Source organism: Chenopodium album, chromosome 14 (assembly GCF_948465745.1).
Source record: "Chenopodium album chromosome 14, dcCheAlbu1.1, whole genome shotgun sequence".
In the NCBI taxonomy this organism is placed as follows: domain Eukaryota; kingdom Viridiplantae; phylum Streptophyta; class Magnoliopsida; order Caryophyllales; family Amaranthaceae; genus Chenopodium; species Chenopodium album.
This window is the reverse complement of record NC_137847.1, coordinates 44,793,703-44,810,735: the sequence shown is the minus strand read 5'-3', so window position 1 is coordinate 44,810,735 and position 17,033 is coordinate 44,793,703. Positions and strand designations below refer to the sequence as shown.

At 33.4% G+C, this 17,033-nt stretch overlaps 1 long non-coding RNA gene across 2 annotated transcripts; it reads left to right on the top strand.

Annotated features, from left to right (window-relative positions):
• Positions 1–348: 348 nt before the first annotated feature.
• Positions 349–3,212, top strand: LOC145580284 (uncharacterized). Of its 2 annotated transcripts, none has more exons than XR_014099365.1 (2): positions 349–952; positions 2,499–3,212. It is a non-coding gene; the product is annotated as an uncharacterized LOC145580284 (long non-coding RNA). The 2 variants fall into 2 exon arrangements; XR_014099366.1 differs by having other exon boundaries at positions 2,453–3,212.
• Positions 3,213–17,033: the final 13,821 nt, after the last annotated feature.

Here is a 17,033-nt window from a genome sequence, read left to right as displayed (position 1 = left end):
GCGGATGGTGCTCGAAATGATACAACTCAGTTGAATGCTCAAATTTGACTCCCAAGGTAATAAGTCATATATGCTTGTATAGTACTATGTTTCTTGCACAAATAATGTATGTGTTAAACATATGTCCATAATAAGAATTTAATTGGCTATATTTTGTTTCAGCGTGAAATATGCGTGCATATATCTTTGGCATGAAGTACATTATTTGGATTCAGATACAAGCTATGTTTCTGTGTTCCGTGTTCCTCCAAGATTTGTCAAAAGGATATTTTTTTGTTCTATATATCAATAAATATTAATTAACTCTATCAGGTTAATTGATATATTCTGTTTTAAAAATTATCCTCTCAGAGAACTTATCTTCTTAATTCTTAAATTTAGCTAACAACTTTTTAAATCCGATCCTTAAAATTCTATCATATTATTATTATGTTGTTGTTAAATACCCATTGACCCTTCTAAACAAAAGTAGTATTAAGAACAAAGCAAAAGTTAGACTTCTAAACTCCAAAATTCTTTACTGCCAAAAGAAATAACCCCCACCGACACTTATTACCTCTAAAGATGGAACCAAACCCAATTATCATCTCATCAACCCCAACCGTATTCACAAATATTGATGCCTTTTCAAATACCCAAACTTCCCCCATGGAAATTTCACTGAACCAAAAACCCACATCATCCAAAAATTCGCCAATGGAGGTAGAACCACCTCAACTCGCGATCACCTCAAAACAGCCGACAGAGGAGCACCGTAAAGGGGCAGGGGCGAAACGGGGATCGAAGAAAAGGAAAATAGAAGAAGTGGAAATGGTGGAGGTGGAGGGAGCAAAGTGGGAGGAACTAGGAGAATCATGTACGGGGATGGATTTGATGGCTAGAAACGCAATTTTGCTCAAATCAACTCGCTTCATACCCAGATTTTGCATCAATCTTAAGTGGTGTAATGCATGTAAGTATTCTGAAATTTTAGAAATTTTAGAAGCACAAAAATGGGCTAAGTTATTTGGTGAATGCTATGATAACATCTTAATTCATGGTACATTGAAAGAATTTTGTGAAAATTAGACATTTAACAATGGTGTTGCAAGTAGTAAAGTGAAGAATGTTGCAATTTCTTTTAATGCAGAGTATTTGAGCTCTATATTTGGTACTCCAAATAAGGGGTATGAGTGTATGACCACTATTTTATAGGAACCAAATTTGATGGAAGCTTTGAGGGTGTCTCTGTCAAATAAATGGTAAAATCAATTGGTGGTAATCCAATTAAATGTCGAACAAACCACAAAAAATTATCCCCTCTACAAAAAGTCCTATTTGTGTTTGTATGGCAAGCCAATAATCCCTCGTACCCAACATCAAGATGTTACAAACCATCAAGATGTTGTACTCTTATACCTCCTAGAAAACAAAATCCCAATTAATTTCCCATCTCTTATGCTTAAACATCTAAACCATACTATATCATAAAATCATAGTGGGATATGCAAATCTTCTAACTACCTTGTTTGATAGTTTTGGTATCAACTTTGAAGGGTATGAAACTCTCAAATATAAGCCTAAACACTACCTTCAATCTTCAACCCTTAAAGCAATGAACATTTGTATTGTTGATGGAAAACGAGGTTTATGACAGAAGAACAAAAGAAAAATTTGAAAGAAGTAGTGGCGAATAGTGAGAAGAAAGAAAAGGTGGGAGTAAAATCTAAGGGGGAACAAAAGAGTAAAGAAAAAGAAAAAATCAAGGGGGAGCCAAAAAGAGAAAAAGGAGAACAAATGAATAAGATAAAGAGTGTGAGAATTGCTTCAAAGTGTGTAAGGAAGGTAACTACATCTCCTGTATTTCTTGACTTGACTGAGGAAGCAGGAATTCAGGGGGAAACAAAGGGGAACAACAAATCTGTTCCTAGCTTAGTTTCTCCTAAGGGCTTTGCTTCTTTCAGTTCCTCGTGTAACACCAATGATTTAAAGGAACTGAAGGAAGCTGTAAAGTCCTTAAGTATCAGTCAGCCTATGATTATGCAACGATTAGAGAAGGTGGAAGCTAAATTAGAAAATCTCACAACCGACTCTACAAATTTAGTTAGTGAATTGAAGAAGAACCATCTTGAAGTTATTGACAAACAGAAGGAACTGATGGACCGCCTTGAAGAACCAGTGGTGGAAAATATCCCCGAGGAGGACACCTCTAAACAACACCTTTCCCTTTCACATGATGCCTAAGTTACCCTTTTCTTTTTTAATGAAGTTTGACTTTTGATTTGCTTTTAAACTATTTTAATTTGCTTGCTTAAACACTTAGCTTTTCTTTTGGGTATGTAAACATTAAAACAGGGTATTTTGGTTTTTTGGCTTTGACAATTGGAGAACATATTGCTTGTGTCTTGATGATATTTAGTGTATGATTGCTTTTGGTATTTTGCATAATATATGATTGCTTGGATGAAAATAGTTGGTAATTTCTGAACAAGACTTCAAACCATTATACAACGGTGCAGTGTACAGAAACATAGTCTCTATATTTTGTCATATTTTTGATGAAAGCCAAAAGGGGGAAAAGGAAGAGCAACTCACTAGTTGTAGAAGTCGGGTTCCAGAGGCATTAGTATGCTATTGATTCAAAAATTATGGTATGCTATTGATTCAACAATTATTATCTTGTCTTTTGTTTTGTCAGTTTGAATAAATTATTATGAGTAGCTTGTTTTGTCAGTTTGAATAAATTATTATGAGTAGCATGATAGTTTTTAAGGATCCTTTCTGAATTTTACTTCTCTACTATTATGTGAGTTTGCTTGGTTTGTCATTCATCAAAAAAGGGGAATATTGTTGACCCTTCTATGTTTTGATGATGACTCAAGTAAACTTACACGTTTTAACAAGTGTCTTAAAGTGTTATAAGTCTTAGGTTTACAAGGAGGGAACTGAAGTATGTGATGATGTACCTGAGGAAAAACGAGCATACTGGAAGACAAAGGAGACTTAAGACTAAGCGAGAAGTTAAAATCAAGAAAGCAGGACATTAGTTCCCCGAGGGAACTAAAGAGTGGAAACTTCAAAGTCGAAGATTCCTCAAAGAAAGCAAGGAGTTTAAAAGTTAATAGGGTATCTTTTTAGCTTCTTTTACGTATAAATTTTATTGATATTAGTAGGAGTCAAGTGGAATAATTATCTTATTTTAATTAATTATATTTTCCTAAATTCCTATTAGATATTATTTCAGTAAATAATTATCATTTGGAAAATATCATTTGAAGGAAATATCTTTTATAAATATCTTTTAACTAATTTGGTTTTTATCTTTGAGTAAAATTAAGATTTTTTTGGAAAATATTTTTACGTGGGTTTTAATCAGTCAAATTAGTTGAGAAAATAAAGGAAGCAGTAAAAGAGTTTGAAAAAATCATGGGTTAGTTGCGTTCACTTGCAGCCATTTCACTTCTACGTGCTCCTCAAGTTGAGGAAAATGGAGTTAGTGTAACAAACTACTTGATTAGTGGATGCATTTCTAACTCTATAAATAACGCTTTCTTCAGTTTGCAAAAAATGACACTTGAGCATTCTAGCATATTCATTCTTATTTATTACACTTGAGTCTAAAAGTATCCGTGTAGTTTATATTAGAGTTTAATTCATTGAGTTGTAATTTGGGGTAAGAGTTTGAGTGAACTGTAGAGTGTTTATCGCTTTGAGTGAAGCAAGGAGAAAGAGAGAGTTTTTTAGCGTTCAACTGATTGAGAGATTGGTTGAAGGGGAACTCAAGTTTGTTGAGGAACTTGAGTTAGAGTCTTAGATTGTAATAGGTTGTTTGCCCTATTATAATTAAGAGTTGAGTTTTAAAATCCCTTGAGGTCGTGGTTTTTCTTCTTGATTAGGGCCAAGAAGTTTTCCACGTAAAATCTCTCTTTGCACTTTAAGTTTTTCGCTTAGTTTCTTTACAAATTCGCCAAAAATTACCCTAGTTCCCCTACAATACAATTCACCCCCCCCCTCTTGTATTGTTCATTCTAGTCAACACTACGAAACCCAACATGCATAGTGGTGAATATGCTTGGGACTCATAGGAAGTGAGAATTAACATATACGATTAGAGACATGATTAGGGACAAGGAAATTAATAAGCCGCCAACAAGTTTTTAAGGAACTTATAAACCGTTCACGAATCATAAAAAACAACCACGAATAAAGGGACAATGATAGGCAACAACGATTGACCCGTGAAGGTTACACCCCATTCATAATCCATGAGATTACTAACTCCATATGGTTCGGAACCACAAAAGGAGGATCGGGGATGATGGTACTGTAGGGAATATTTTAAGCGTCCCACACTTAAGCCCCACTGTGATCATACACTTAAGTATGGTGGCGTCCAAAGGGAATGAAGCTAGAGCAAAAGAGTCGCCAACAAGTTTTAGGAACTTGTAAACCATTCACGATCACAGAGATCGCTAACTCCATAGTGGTCCTGAACCATGACTGGATGTTCGGGGATGAAGGTACAAATCCAACCTAAAAGAGATTGAACCTGCCCTAAATAGGCCTCTACTTTGTTCTTCTCATATTCATGTGCGCTTTCAAATCAACATACAATCATTAAATTAATTTTAAACCTGTTTAATCTATGTTGGTTGATTATTAATGCACAAATAAATCTATTATTGGTGATTATTGAATTAAAATCATATTAGCCTAATTCAAATTATTAATTATCTTATTAAGCGTGATTTCAAGTACAAATTCCCTTTAAACCTACAAGAGAGGGCGTGATCAAGCAATAACAATGATATCAAGCAACATAATAATATTGATACAACAAATCATCATCATCATCATCATAATAATTTCAAATCTCATCAAAGCATAATATTAATAACAAGATCTTAGACATGATACTAACATGATTAATAACAAATCATATCATGTCATTAAGCAATAAAAATCAAAGCTTTATCCCCAACATGATATTATAAATCAATAAAGACACCCTAACATGATACTAGGAATTAATAAAAATAATTTAAGCATGATTTCCATAGAAATAGAGCAATGAAATTACTCACTTTGAAGCCTCTTATCTCTTTCTATTAAAACAATACACACGTTAGTAACTTCAATGAAATATTAAATCAAACAATAAAACTAATAAAAGAATTGAAATATAAATTTGGGACCAAAACCTCAGAACTATTAACCTTTCACGTCGAGGTTTAAGGCAATTTCGAGCTTGGCTAGGTGTATTCAAATCTCGTGAATGAGGAATTGTGTATTTTGTAAAAAGCTAGGCTTAGATAAAGGGAGAGAGAGAATAAGCTTCTAGCTTAGAGAGAGAAAGAAAGAAAAAATGATTGTTGATTGTTGAAAACGGGGGAAAACGACCCTATTTATAGAGAAAAATTGACCGTAAAAGATAGAAAAGAGTCAGAATCAGATTCGGAGTAAAATTGAATCTATCGCAACGCGATAGCTCCATCGCATGGTGATAAGGCCATCGCGGCGCGATGGTGCCGCGATGGTTGCTGCATGATAAAATTTTCGTATGGAGTCCTTCATCTAATCAAATTAGGTTACTTTGAGTCCGTACTTATCTTTAATTAAATCGGATTTAATCTTTTAAACACTTGTTTTATTCCAATTAGAAATTCTTATCTTTTCTAAACCAAATATAATTATAATTAATAATCATAATCCCATTAGATATTAAAATAACCTTCTATAAGATTCTAGAAGACCATGACAAATCTTAATGACTTTAGGAATACAATTAAATTAATGGACCTTCCACATGATCATTGGGTCGCCCATAAAACTCATTTAGGATCCAGTTTAGTATTTTGGCCACAACTTCCTCGTTATAACTCGAAATTGGGCTTATAATTTATCGTTGGAAAGGTCTTTTCAAACCTCATCCAACTACATAACTATTGGACCCATGTAATGGACCAAACTAAAATTTATTGGATGTTTTTCATAAATGGGATACGAAATGAATGATTTTTGAAAACAGAAATGAATTATTTTATTAGAAAACAGAAGAATTCACGAGACTCTAGTAGTAAAAAGTAATATATGCGATCTTATTGGCCTCTACTCGATTCTTGTAGTGAAAAGTAATTCCTGCGATCTTAAAGGCATGCAAACAAAGATTCAATTTATTTCAAACTATTATTATGCTAAATTTGTTGAATATTAATGCACATATAATTTCTATAATATTGTGATCACTTTGATAAAACAACAAGATTAAAAAGGAACCTAAATAGGTCATCCAAATTATTTTATTGGGCGTGATTTTCAATTACATATTCCCTTTAAACATGTAATAAGGTGATCATAATAATAATAATGGAAACCAACATTACTCTGCAACAACATATTCAGAAATTGTTAGAAATATAATAGAACAAAATGAACATAATTCCTTACTTTGATTTCGTTTGCCTGCAACTACAAAACAATAAATGTGTTAGGCCCCATTCTTTAGAGTTGCTCTACTCTGCTCTGTTGAGATTAAATCTACTCTGCTCTGCTCTGCTAAAATCTACTCTGCTCTGTTTTTAAATAATAATTAATAGTAACAATAATAATAATAATTAATGTTTAATAATAATAATTAATATTAAACTGATGATAATAATTTATCTTTTTAAAAAAATAATTATAATTAATAATTATTAATATTAATAATAATTATTTATTATTCATAATAATAATCAATAATAATAATTAATAATTCAAAATTTAAAGAATTAATATATAATTATAATATTAATTAATAGTTTTTAATAATAATAATAACAATTAATAACAATTTCTTTTTTTTTAAAGAAAATTAATAAGAATTTCTAATATTTACTGAGCATAATAATAATACTTAATATTTTTTTTAGGGAATAGTAATATTTAATATATTTTTTTTTGAATAACAATACTTATTATTTAATAATAATACTAAATACATAATTTTATTTTATAATAATAACTAATGATATAAAAAGAATTAAAAAGCCACATAGAGGATTAAAAGAACATTTTAATAAGCTACATTCATCGTTAAGAATGAAGGTGGAATATTCGTTTGGACAATTGAAAAAAATGTGGAGGATATTACATAACATGCTACAAGCGTCACAAAAGAGTCAAATTTCAATCATTGTCGCTATTTGCACACTGCATAATTTTATTCAGATGCATAAGCTTGGCATACCAATCATTCAACATGATGCGAACATAGGAGTAGATTATTCAAATATATATGCACAATGGCGCAAAGATAGTATGGCCAAATTGGGACATCGTATAGCACTCCAAATTTGGAATGCTAATCGATCGAAAAACGACAATGAAGGTTATAACAACGAAGATTAAAGCGACAATGATGATGATGAACATGACGATCATATGGAAGTAGATGGTTAATTCACCACGATGTCCCTATTTTGATAAGCGGTTGTAATAATTTGAAGATGTTAAACTATTTTCTTTTATCTTTCTACTATTAACATATGTTAAATACGGAACAAATTTATTTATGTTTTCACACACCTAAATCAATGGTATGCCCTTTTTAATAATAATAATAATAATAATAATAATAATAATAATAATAATAATAATAATAATAATAATAATAATAATAATAATAATAATTTGATAATTCTCTCGAAAACGGCGGTCAACATGGGTGTTTAGGGTGCCTTCCACGTCCATATTCCGGCGACTTTTCTGGTGGCTACAGTTTCTCGGTGGTGGTGCTTTCTGGTCCTGCGTATTCAGGCGTTATAGGTGCTTCTTTTTGGGCAAAATTCAGGTGGAATCGGGCTCCTCTAGTGCTGTCTTCAAGGGCGTTTTGCGGTTATTTTTAGGCTTCCTCCGCGGTGGTTTTCCAGGGTCGTTCTTGTTGGTTTTTCAAGACGGATTGGCTGCGTTTGTAGCTAGGTTTTTGGGTTGTTTTCAAGAATAATCTGGTGGAATTTCGGGCGAGTTTCTGGTCAAGTTTCAGGCGGTTTTCCGCTAAAGTTTCTGGTCATTTTCAGGCTGTTGTTTGCTCGTGTTTTAGGCTGCTATCTGATTGTTTTCTGGCGGGTTTCTCAGGCTTCGCTTTCTGTTTTCAGGTATCCGTTTTCTGTTTCTGGTCTCGGTTTTTCAGGGGAAGTTTTTATTGCGTCTTGGGGGCAGTTTTTGGGTGCTTTTTCCTGGCAGTAGTAGGCTATTTTCCAGCAATAGCAGAGATTCTCAGGTGCTGTTTTCCGACAGACTTTTAGTCAGTTTCTAGGATCATTTCTTGCTGGCTATTTTTGGTAGTTTTTGCTTGCGGTATTGGTTGTTTTGTTGGTGTTTTGTGCTGTAGTTTCTGGTGGCCTTTTGAAGTTATGTCAGCTGCCACAGTGAAGTTTCATTGTCCCTTTTGTGGGTCTTAGTGGCTGTCAAGATGGGAGTGGAAATGGCCTCACTAGGATTTCTCTAATCAAGCATCTCAGTGATCGTCATTGTTGAATCGGTGCGCGAGATATCACGCGACATTCTCTTACTTCTAATTTGGATGTTTATACTGAGGAAGAAGTTACTTTTATGCGTATGGGGATTTGGTTATGTTGGGTTTGCTACAAAACACATTCGCTATGTACTAAGTGTCGTCATGGTAGGGGTGAGGATGTGTCACCCTCTAATGAAGGAGATGGTATTGTTCATTTTGTGCTTCATAATTTCACCAAGTCGCAAGCTCTTACTTCTCCTGCTCGAATTGGACATGTGGATGGTTTGGTGCAAGATCATAACGGTGGTTTTGATGTGGCTCTACTTGATTGTTTGTTCTTTAAGGGTTTCCGCACTGTGAAGTCTATCCCTCCTTAGTGTCTTTGGGATTTTCTATGGTTATGAAAGGTGCTCTTGATAAGGTGATCTCTAAGCCTGATGACATTTCTAGTTGGGTCTCTTTGATGGTAATGCCTCCTTGCACCCTTAAAACCTTTCGTCCGCGGAGCAGCTCTGAGTCTAAGTCTTCAGTAAAACGTCGGCTTCAAGAAGAGAGTATTTCCTGTGTTATTTGTTCTTGGAGTGCACTAGGTGGTAATTTACAGCTTGTGAGGGATACTTTGGCTTAGGATTCTCTTATTTTCTTAGGGGTTGATGATGATGACCTTGATTTGGAGGAGCGTAATATCAAGCAGTGTCGTAGAAAGATTTGTGATGGCCATTACACCGCTGCAGTCCGGGTACTTTCTTCTTCGAGCGTTGCTCCTTATAATGACGTCATTCTCGCGGATTTACGGTCTAAACACCCTACTTTTCCAGCTTCATCCTTGCCTGATATACCTAGTTATGGCCTTCATCTTGTTACTACTTCTGTTGTTGTTTTGGATCGGATTAAAAGTTTTCCACGTGGCACATCATGTGGTAGGGATGATTTACGTGCTCAGCACCTTATGGATTGCTTGAGTGGTGCTGTAGTGGCTGTATCAAATGAGTTAGTTGACTCTATTTCCGGATGGTTAATCTCTTTTTAGCTGGAAGATGTCCTATGGAACTGGGAGAGTATATTGCTAGTGCTCCTCTTACACCACTTGTCAAGCCCGATGGTGTTGTTCATCCTATAGCTGTGGGTACTGTTTGGCGGCGTCTGGTTTCGAAGGTGGGTGCTGTTATGGTTGGCCAGTCTTTGGGAAGTTACTTTGATGGTCTCCAATTTGGTGTTGGGGTTTCTTCAGGTGGTGAGGCAATTCTTCATGCTGTAAATCGGTTGATTAAGGACCGTGGTTCCGATGTTAGTCTTTCTATGTTGTTGGTGGATTTTCAAAATGCCTTTAATCTAGTTAATCGTACGGTAATGTTATGTGAAGTTCGTCGTCGCTATCCGGGGCATTTTGCGTTGGGTTGAGTTCTGCTATTCTAATCCAGCTAGATTGTACTATGGGGACCAAACCTTATGATTGTCTCAGGGGTGTAGCAGGGTGATCCCCTTGGTCCTCTGGTTTTTGCTTTGGTTTTACAACCCCTGGTGTGTAAAATCAGATACGCTTTTAATTTATGTCTTCAGGCTTGGTATTTGGATGATGGTACTATTGTTGGTGACGCGTTGGTGGTAGGGAAGGTTCTGTAGTTGATTATGGAAGAAGGGCCTCGTTTAGGGTTGCATCTTGACGTGGAAAAAACTGAAGTTTTCTGGCCTACAGAAGACCCTCGAAGCAGGCTTGTAGGTGTCTTTCCTCCTAATATTGCTCGACCTTTGCGTGGTGTTTAAGTTTCTTGGTGGTCCCGCTAGTTCCGATTCTGGTTTTAGTGGTGAGCTTGTGGTACAAAGGGTGACCAAGACCATTGCGCTTATGGATAGAGTTTCTATGCTTGATGACACTCAGTGCGAGCTATTGTTACTTAGGGAATGTACCAGAGTTTCTAAACTCTACTTTGCATTGTGTACTTGTCCTCCTAGTACTTTTGAGGCAGCTCAGCTCACATTCAACGGGGCTCTTCGATCTTCCTTAGAGCGTATTGTTACCGCTTGAGGGCTTGGGTTTGGCGATTGGCAGTGGCGGCTTGCCACCTTACCATTTGCGTTTGGAGGGCTTGGTGTTTATTTCGCAGGTGATGTTCGCCATTATGCTTTTCTTGCCTCTCGACTTCAGTCTGCTGGGTTGCAGAAAAAGCTCCTTCGGCGTGCTGGCGTTGTTGGCCTTGGTCGAGCCTTTGAGGATGTGTTGAGTCTGTTTAGTAGAACGGTTGAGTCTAACATTTTGTGCAATCCTAGTGAGGTCGTTGCCCCCAAACTCATGAAGAAATTGGCAGATATATACTTCACAAAGGTTACCGCTTCTGCAGAATCTACCTTTTCTTTATCTCCTCGACAATCAGTATTGTGGAAATCGCAGCAGGGAGATCACACCTCCGCTTGGCTTCGGGCGGTTCCTATTTCAGGGTTGGGTCAGACGATAAACACAAAGACTTACCGAAGTGTGTTGTGCTACAGATTGGGTGTTCCACTATTTCCTGTCTCAACGCCGTTCTCTGCTTGTTCAAGGGTTTTCACTAGGGATATTTTTGGTGGTCATGCGGTTTCATGTGCTGGTATGGTGGGTATTAAACATCGGCATAATGTTTTTCGGGATACCCTGGTTGATGTTTGTTATCGATCTGGGATTTCAGCTAGAAAGGAGGTTAACATTGGGTTGTCTAGAGAGAACGACGGGGTCCTTAGACCTGCGATGTGTTACTTTATTCCTGGGATCGTGGTCGTGATGTCTGTGTTGACTTGACTAGGTCTTCTCCTTTAACACAGTCTCGGTTATCTGATTTTGTTCCTGGTCGGGTTGTGGCTGATGCGGCTAATCGGAAGCGGGTCAAGTACGAATCCAGTTGTCAGGCAATTGGATATGACTTCCTTCCTTTCTCTTTCTTGAAGCGGATCCAGAAGTTCTCAAGGACTCAAGACATCGGGGCACGTGCTGCTGCTCATATCTTCACTAGGGCAGGCTTTGCAATAGCTAGAGGAGTAGGGGACCAGATTGTATCTCGGCTTCCCACTAACTATTATAGGTTGTATAAATTTATCTGTTTTTGAGAATAAGAATAATAATAATAATAATAATAATAATAATAATAATAATAATAATAATAATAATAATAATAATAATAATAGTAATAGTAACAATAATAGTAACAATAATAATAATAATGATGATGGTGATGGTGATGGTGATGGTGATGGTGATGGTGATGATGATAATGTCGAAATCTGCTATGCTCTACTCTGCTTTGCTATCCTGAAATCTGTTTTGCTCTGCTAAAATTTAATCTGCTCTGCTCTGTTGACCCTTACTCTGCTCTGCTTTGCCCTAAATCTCAAAAGAACAGGACCTTAGTTACTTCAAGGAAAAATAATAATAATAATTGGAAATTAATTCAATAGGGAATAGAGTTGATTTAGGGCCAAACCCTCAAACAGTTCTACCTTTCACACCTTGGTTTAAGTACGGAACTTCGGGTTAAGTACGGACTCCAGAGAGTGCTTAAGGGAAGTATTTTAGAAGTATAGGGTGGCTAGTGTTTAGGCTCAAGCAAGAGAGAGAAAATAGAATGATTGTTGGTGAAGAGGGAGAGAGAATGATATGTGGTGCCCAGAAAGAAAGAGAGAATGATTTTTGGTCCCTCGAAACTAAGGAAATTAGCCTCGTATTTATAGAGAAAATATGTGGGGTCAAGCACGGAACCCTAGAAGTGAAAGCACCGTGTAGAAAACCCCAGAAAAAACGCCATGTCACGGTGCAAAATACCGTGACACGGTATAGAATGCCGTGCCACTTCACATATTGTCGTGGCCCTGTAAATTCCTGTTTCTACGCGTTTTAAAACTATGATAACTTTTGATCCGTAGCTCGGAATAAAGCATATAATATATCGATGGAAAGCTTATCAAGTGTACTTTCCAACCCATTTTTGAATCCGGTCAAAATATTTTTTATATTTTATGATATGGCCGTTTTAGTGCAAGGGTGTCTGTTTTGGGCTGAGTTTTAGTGTTTTTCTCATATCTTCTTCGTTTTAAATCGAAATTGGGTGTATGATATACTGTTGGAAACTTTATTTCAAGGCCTATCCAACAAAATCTTATTTGGATAAAAAAATATAGGGTCATAAAATCAGTTTAGCTCGGTTTTGTGATGTGGACACGAAAAGAGGAAAATAAGTTATGGTTTTGGGAAATGGGCTAAAAATTGGGTTGGTTTATGAAATGTATTGAATGTAATATGGATTTAAGTACTCCAAAAATTAAATACTCAACCCGATCAATAACGGCGGCGAAATTTTGTTCATCATCGGGTTTGGTTTTGGGGAGACATTTTTAGGTGTCTACAGTATGACACGTAGGATTTATTTGGATGTATTTTTAGGAATAATAAATTGTATTTTTTTAATAGGATAAAAACTAAGATAAATTTTGTAGGATGAAAAAAAGTTAGTTTAGAGTTTTGTTTTCAATAAAATATGGATAGTTTTATATGATAAAATTGTTGGTTTAGAGTTTTATTTCCGATAAAATACTTATATTTCATAGGTACAATATTAATTATTAGTTTATCCCGATCACGAGACAATGACACTTTCTGTTTCTTCTTTTCACCAAATGTCGCGTCACGTAGACAACAATTAAATAATTTTTCACAGGTCATTTAGGGTCGAGTCACTTCAAGCCGCGGGTCAAGAAATGTTCACACCACCTTAAGTTTCAAGTTCGGGTCAACCCAACGAGCTTATAACAATTTCTTTGTTAATTTATTTTTGGCTATTTTTAAAAAATTTCTAATATTTCAAGCTTACTTTGCTATTTTTTTTTATAAATTTTTAAATTAAACATTTTCACCAATATTGTTAATAGTCATTACATGCCTACTACATAATTTAGATCGTCCCAAAATTACATCAAGACGTAACTAAATATGTATCAATTATATATTTTAAAACTTTATGGTACGTAGATAAGAAAAGTTTATCCTAAAAATTAATAAACAACCCTAGCATCGCACGGGGCACCAAACTAGTTATATATATAACGGGGAGTTTTTTCCTGAGTTTTTAGAGAGCCACATAAGATTAATTTCTTAGCGCGCCATGTAGCATTATAAATTTTAGGTGTAGCCAATCAAATAAGAGATTATTAATTTCTTTTAGAATAAAATAATGCAAATGCCACATAAGCAAAATTGGCGAATAAGATTTTTAAGTGTAAATTAATTAATTATAAAATATTATCTTTTGATATTAGGAATTTTATCTAAATATATACCAAATTTTAGCACATAAATACAAACAAATTTGTCAAAATTTATTTTAGAAAATTTAAACAAACCGTGCATCGCACGGGCTTCATCTAGTTATTATTATATTTGTGTTAATACAAAAGATATTTTGAATTTTAGATGATAATCTAATGAAGTGACATATTAATTGACATTTATGATGATTTAAATTGGTTGAATTTTTCCTATTATTGTATGTTCTCTATTTTTTTTATCTTTTTAACTTGCAATACTTTGACTTTTATACAACTCATTCACAAATTTAATTTTGACAATTTATGGTTAAAGAGAAATATAGTTCAGTCTTGTAATGACATTTGTCTCGATTTATAATTTCATAATACGAGTAACAATCAATAATTATATATTAAAGGCGAAACCTGAAATAATACTTGTTAATTCATGGTTTGGAATTTTCTTGCCTTTTTTTCTTTCTTTTTTTTCCATATTTTAATAACATTAATTTTATAACGTAACCTACAATAATAGATGTTTCCATTTTGATAACGTATTTAATCCAATTATACTTATTTAACATAAATTTTATATATTAGGAAACTTTTAGTTACAAAAATCAATAACTTAGGGCTTATTTGACATCGTTTTTTGTTTTTAATCTTCTATTTTTTTAAAAAAATAAAAAATCAAAAGCAGAAAACAAGAATAATTTCCATTTTTTTTGTTGTCGGTTTTCAAAATTATCATAATTTTAATAAGTTTGACCATTTTTTGAATTATTATATGACATATATCATATGATTTTGAAAAACAAAATACCAAAAAACAGAAAACCATAGCGATGTCAAACAAGCCCTTAACTACTTGTCATTTCCTGGTTAAAAATTTTCCCACCTTTTTTTTCTTTCCTTTTTCTTTAATGACAATAATTTTATCATGTAACCTACAATAATAGTTATTTTCATTTTCACAACGTATTTAATCCAACTATACTCAATTTTATATACTAACTTTTAGTTACAAAAATACTAACATAGATTTAAAGTAAGGTATTGTAATATATTATTTTTCAAGATTATTATAAATATTATCAATATTAATTTTTTTTCCAATTTTTATCATTTGACAATAATTTTTTTTAATTTAAAAAAGAAAAATCATTTTGGTAGCATAATTTGTATAAATTTAAAATTACATAACGTTTATAAGAACAAAATCAATTTGTTATAGTATACATAACATATATTGGAAAACTAAATCTAATTACTCTAAATATTTATGTGATTATTTAAAAAATAAAAACCCCTACTACGCACTAAAAATATATTTAAAAAAGTTGATTACGGAATACTATAATTATTCTAAAGTAAAATAAAATCAATTAACTTTTCATATTATGCCAATCAAAGTGGGTCAATAATTTAAGGATAAATGTATATGAGTTCGTATATAGGTACTAACCTAAGCTAATATTTTAATTTTCTTATATAATACCTTATAGCTTCTAAATTTCTATTACTAGGTGTCAAAAAAAAAAAATTATATTACTATATTATTTTTTATATACAATCCAATTCCATAAACTTTACGTATTTGGTATTAATATAAATTGAAATTCAAGTTATTTTTTTACAAATAATTTTTTTGGATAAATTATTATTAAATTAGCACCATTATTTGTATATAAATTGTTTGCTGTAAAATTTAATTATGACCGTGCATGGCGTGGGACTTAACCTAGTTTTTTTTTATAATTTTTCATATTGGTAATTAAAGATAGAGAAATTCTTATGCATTGGTAGCCGTGTATAATTGCACATTCTCAATGGTAACAAAATTTTTTGTAAATTCTCTTGAATAGCATTAGTAATCTAATTATTCTCTAACATAGCATTATAGTAGAGGTGTCATAACTGAACCAACTTGAAAAAAACCATCCGTTTCGAATTGTAACCGATCTGATCCAATAAATTCAAGACCCAAACCCGATTTGTAACCGAGTTGAATTCAACACGAATCCGAATTTGACCAGATTTGAACTTAACCCGACATCAATTAGACCTAAATCGAACTCAAACCGAACCGATTTGACCTGACCTGAACTCAATCCGAACCGAAAGTGTCCCGACAACTATCCGATTTAATCCGATCTATTTTTTATCCAAACTAATAATCCAACCCAATTTTAACTCGACCTGATTTTCACTTAACATGATTTCAAACCAACCTAACTTAACCTATTATTGACCTTTTTTTCTTAAACATATATTAATTAATGACACGTGATTAACCCACGTAATTTTGTGAAATTTAAAATTATATTTTAACATATTTATGTGAATATTTAATTATGATTATTTATATATATATATAATTTATTTTACTGTGATTTAAGTAAATAAATTTAATGTTCATAAAGTTAATAAAATTATTTCACTACCCATATTTTAATAATGAATTATTATGCAAGTCCAACCTATTAGTTACTATTTACTAAGCCTATTATTTTTCTAAAACCCACTCACTTTAAGCCCAAGTAACAATCCTAGTCTTATTAGAACTAGGAAACTTAAGCCCACTTTACTAATAAAAACCCACAAACCCTTATTTCCCCTCTAATCTCACGTATACCCTCGAGCTTTTCCCCCTCCTCAAGATTTATTTTACTCTACTGCCTTCCTCTAGCTCTTATTCTTGCTTTCCCCTGTTCACGTGCATTAAAAAAAATGCTGCTACTTGCTGCTGCTGAGCACTACCACCGGCGCCGTCTAGCTGCCTCTGGAGACCGTAAACCACCAGCGACGCAGTTTGCCCCTCCTCTCTCCTTTCTTAGTTTTTTTTTCTTTTCTTCTTTTGTTTTGTGAAATTGATTCAAGTTTTAATCTTCATCAAATTTTGTTATTAAATTGTTAATATTATGATTTGATTATGCATATGAGTTGCAAAAGATTACAAATTTTTGAATTTTATCATGCTTAGTTTGAAGACAAAAAATCAAATTTTTTATGAGTATAAAAAGTAGGTTTAAACCTTAGTTTTTCATGATTTTAGGGATAAAATCGTATTAAGGGATTGTACTAACCCTTTGTTGATCATATTAGCATTTAATTATTATTGTTAGTATTAAAATTAATTTTTAGATTTGAATTATTTTTATTTTAGGGTTTAAGTTGTGAAATTTGAAGGTTTGATTGAAATTTTATGAAACTAATTGAATTCCAATTATATATTTCAAGTTTAGATTATGTATTCATACATTCTATTATTAAATTGAATTTCCAGATT